This window comes from Pteropus vampyrus, unplaced genomic scaffold (assembly GCF_000151845.1).
Source record: "Pteropus vampyrus isolate Shadow unplaced genomic scaffold, Pvam_2.0 Scaffold77, whole genome shotgun sequence".
Taxonomy (NCBI): Eukaryota; Metazoa; Chordata; class Mammalia; order Chiroptera; family Pteropodidae; genus Pteropus; species Pteropus vampyrus.
Window position 1 is genome coordinate 142,118 of NW_011888858.1, and position 5,058 is coordinate 147,175.

At 36.2% G+C, this 5,058-nt stretch overlaps 1 pseudogene; it reads left to right on the forward strand.

The window, feature by feature from the left end:
• The first annotated feature begins 4,019 nt into the window (after window positions 1-4,019).
• On the forward strand, window positions 4,020-4,138 carry LOC111741399 (annotated as a pseudogene).
• Window positions 4,139-5,058: the final 920 nt, after the last annotated feature.

Here is a 5,058-nt window from a genome sequence, read left to right on the forward strand (position 1 = left end):
TTTTTCTCTCTTCTCTAGGTTTGACACTCTTTTCTGTGGTGCTAATATATTTGCCTACATCTTTAGTACTGTCACTATTGATACAAATTACCATTTGTCACTTGTGATGTCTCTGCTGAGTATCACTGCCACTTTGGCTGGTGCCACTTCCTCCACTGTTCTAGAGGTGTCCAAAGTGAAAAGATCTTCACATTTTAGTGCTGTACTCTTTTCCATTGTGGCATAACCAGATTTTATGGGCTTCAATGTCTTAAAGAGTTTTTATGGTAATAATCCTTCACTTTTAGTCACAACATGCCCCCTAAACAATTCTCTCTTTCTTTGACATGGTACCTGAAGAACTAGAATCAGAAAAAGTTCAAATGACAAATATGTTAAAGTGAAAATCCTCTTCCTATAAGACTCAAGTTTTGATTTCAAAAACGACTGTGTTGGTGTCTTTCCTTAATATCTACGCCTGACAAGAGACTTCTCAGTCCCTTATACTAATGGATTTTTCAGGGCCAGAAATGGTACATCATTTCAATAGTGACAAAGCTGAGAACCAAACTTCCCTTAATTCTCACCCTAACTCAGCATAGAAATAAAAATCATGGTTGACCAAGACATCTTATAAATATAATTTTCCTGTAGTTTTAGTATATCAATTGCTTTTGCAGATTTTCTTGCACAATTGTTTTAAAAACAGGAATCTTTCATCAGATCCAATTCATTATTTTAGTGGGAATGATTAGGACTGTTAAGAGAACTTCAGTATCAAAGGGAATATCAAAGAAAGAAAATAAAACAAAGCTATTGATTTGCAACGCACATTAAGAAAAAAAGGACTGAGATATTGGACAATATATAAAAACAGATAAAAGGCAAGCCATAAAGTTCAAAGTATGTAGGGATTTTTAAGATATACACACATATATGCACACATACATGCTTAAGGAACAAGCAGTTCATACTTTATCAGTTTCAAAAAATATCAACTTAGCTCAAATGGATGATAAACTGTTATCTATTTTTGCATAACAACTTGAGGGTTACAGAAATTTTCAATATAGATAAAAATAGTTTCAGATTTGATATTTTATCAAATCATTTATTTCAAAAACACCTCCAAAACTAGTATTTATCCTTTCTCATTATTCTGCTGTTCAAACTTAAATACAATATAAGTTCTTGAACTCTGTCTAGGATGGCAGAGATTCTGATTACTCCCAAGATACATGGTTTATTTTTTTCTTAAGTAATATTTTCATTCTATCTGGGTACACTGACAACAGGTAAAATCTTCATTGCCCATCTTCTTTGCAGTAAGATTTAGCCATGCAATTTAGTTCTGATTAATGGTATGAAATTATGTATGTAATATGCAGGTTATGCTTTCAAAAAGACACATGCCAAGTGTTGAGATTCAGCAAGCAAAAATGTAAGAGAACACCTTTCCCTAACACCCTGGAGATGTCATATCTACACTGAACTACTCACACATTGTTAGAAGAGAGAAATAATATTTTATCTTGTCTACCATTGTTTCACTTGGGTCTTTGTTACAAGCCTGTATCTAATACAAAAGACAATAGTTACATAACTATTTTTTGAAGAATCTTGGCATTAGAGATTCTGCAACAATTACCAAATAATTTTCTTTATTTAATAAATTTGCCAGAAAGGGTCTCTTTATGTTCTTGGATAAGTAAGTGTGGATCTGAATATAAATGTTGCATGTTGTGTTATTACCTATAAGTATAAATTTTAGCAAGATAAACAATAAGGCATGTATCAGTTTGAGCTCATGAAGAATGTTAAAAACACTGTTACTCACAAAAATGATAGTTAATAATAATCCAAACATAAGAAGAATTTACCTATGTGATAGGGAAGATGGAGTTTTACCCTTGTAGTTAGCATATTTATCTCAAAAAAATAGTTTCATTCATAACATTTGTTCTCGGATTTGGGTGAATAGGAAGGACTTGCTTTCTGGTACTGAAAGACTATGAGGCTCATCAATTCAGTAGGAAGGCCCTGAAATTTCTTCTTTCATTAGGAAGGTAAGGCAAGCACCCTGGAGATAGAGTTTCAAATTTATGAATCCAAATGTAATCACTAAAAATGATTCTCTAATTTACTCTCCATGCTATTTTTTTTTAAATGTAGCCTAAGTATTCAATAAAGCTTTATTAAACACTAGCTTGGTTTCAGAGAAATTTTGGAGAGTTAAGAGTCAATTGCCTTTGTGCTTAAAGAAAAAATCATTGAACTAGTAATCGGCTTGAAGATAAGAGATGGTAAAGGCAAATCTATAAAATTCTTGAATAAACAATATTCACAGTATCCACAGTGGACAAAGTTGTGCAAAATAGATAATTGTAGAACACATAAGCATTATTTGAGACTGCTTAGAAGAACTTGAAATAGAAAATAACAAGAAAAAGTTCGATCTTTCTGAAAAATTGAGGCAAGAAAAGGTGAAGAAAGAACTATTTGGTTGTAAATTGTATTTATCGGTGCAAACAACTCAGAATAGAATTAGCGTTACTAGCATGAAAAACATAAAACCAAGCCTTTTCCCCCTCCACTCCAGTAAATAACTAGACATATCTGATATTTCTCTCTCTGTCTACTTTTCTCTTTCTCTCTCTCTCTTTTTTTTAAAACACTTGTGAGCATTTAATGAACTTCCCCTGCATGTGGTTTCAAGCTACCAGAATAGCCACCTCCATCCCCCCAGCCTCCCAGCCCCCCGCCGCAACACCCTTAATCTTCTCCTCAGCTCTTCTGCTGAAGAATTTGGACTTCACGATGACAGGCTGCTTTGGGAGCTTTCTTTTCCCCCAAACTTTGTAGTAGCCCGATCACACTACATCAATAATAGGAGCATCTCCTGTCTTATTTTTGGCAGCATTTACCCGTGCCTGCTCACTGACCAAGGTCCACAGTTTGTCAAGGTTGACAGTTGGGCAAAAGCTCTGGTTCCTCTTTAAGTGGTAAAGCTTCATACCAACTTTCCCAAAGAAACCTGAGTGACTAGGTGATGTTTGTCGAAGTAGTTCTGTGGTGATGCACGCCACCACCATTACCCTGGCCTCCAGGTGCTTCCGGTGCTTGCCTGCGGCCATGTCTCACGTGTCTCCAAAGTTTCTGAGTCTTCCTCAGTTTGGACGAATGTGTGGAAAAGGTGCTTGATGATAAGGCCTAAGGGAGTTGGGGGCATGGAGCGAAGCTTGCCAGATTGTGAGGGGTCCGTGGGCCTTAAGATCAAGGATCTGCCTCGTGGTGCATTCAGCAAAGCTAAATTACAGACTGAACCGGAGCTGTGAGGCCTCATCGGGGCGGTGACTTGGCCTGCGCATTGCAGAGATCCAAACCCTGGGCCAAACATGCGGCCCCAGGCTTCCCGGCCCACGACGACCCGCTACCCTGCGGCCAGCCATGCGCAGCCCACAAGACTGGACCAAGGTGGAGGGTACGTGGCTGGGGTGCAAGGCAGCTAGAGCTCGCGGCCTGCTCCAGCAACGCAGAGGAGGCACAGAATCTCTTTCTGTCTTTATCTCTCTACTTCTCACTATCTCATTCTTGCTTTTGATATCTTGCTCTTGCTCTTTAATTTCTTTTCCCTTTTTTTAAGCCTATCTTGCACAAAAGTCTAAAACTCTCTTAAATTGCATTCTCCTTCATTTTTTACAGTTTATTTTCTTTAGAATCCTAACACTCTCTGCATATGGATTATGAGCCTAGATCACTTTGGAATGGTGAAAGGAATTGCATTAGGATGATGACCGTAGAACAAAAAATATAGCCAAAAGAGCATAAAAAACTCAACTGAAAGGCATAATTCTTTAAGGAACTGGAGTCATTGTGATTGGAAGAGTCTTACCCTTCTCAACATACTGGAAAACAACCATCATCATAGAGCAATGTGATAATACTCTCTAAAATAACTTTATTAAATATTATTTGTAGCCAGTCTATAATTTTGCAATAAACTTAGGTATATTTATTTCTTAAATAAAGAATATTAAGCTGTCTACGGCCATGCCACCCTGAACACGCCCAATCAGTTCTGATCTTGGAAGCTAAGCAGGGTCCGGCCTAGTTAGTACTTGGATGGGAGACCACCTAGGAAGACCAGGTGCTATAGGCATAAAAAATAAAATAAAATAAAATAAAATAAAAATAATATTAAGCTAATAAAACAAGTTATTGTTATTTAAAATAACAAGTTTATTATCAAAAAAGAAAAGAAAATCAGCTATTGAAATATATTTTAAATGTGCAGCTTAATGTTTTAGAAGTGGTTTTATGAATTATTAAGCTAACTTTATTGGTGTAAATTCAATCTGGGGCTACTGAGTGGGTGAGGCATTCTAGATTATGTACCTCTCAATTAATTAGAGCCACACTCCATAATAATGTTTTATATTTTACTGTATTAGATTTTTAACCCCCATCCATTATTGAAATAATAGACAAAATTAAAATAGGATATTACAGAGAAACATTTTAACAAAACGACACAACAGCTTAAAGAGGACTAATCACTATCACAAGAAAATTATATGGACCATTCTTGCAAATGTTTCCTGACAGCACTAGAATTGGAAGAGCCATATCCATATATGTCATTTTTCACTTATAGAACCTCCTAAATACTGTATTCCTAGTCGTATCATGAGAAAAAAAAGGGAACCAAATGAGAGCCTAAGCTAAGGCTGAGCTCAGGTAGAAGAAAAGGATTATTCCAAGGAGTTTATAGGAAGAGGAAAGGGAGTGATGAAAGAGGAAAGATGCCGTGATGAACTTCTAGAGTGGTTCAGCACGACTGGCATATATCAGAATGGGAAAGCAAATATCTCATAAGAATTCATTTGAAAAAAAGAACTCATTGAAAGGAGGGAGAAAGTTCAAAACCTACTAAACAATGACATTTAATTCTGAATCACATTTGTCACGTATCCGGACTTTTCTGTTAAGAAAAGCGCACTTTATACCAGGTGGTACAACCATCGTTTTCTGTGTTTGTATTTGGTTTATACAGAAATGAACTTTCAAGAAGACATTAAG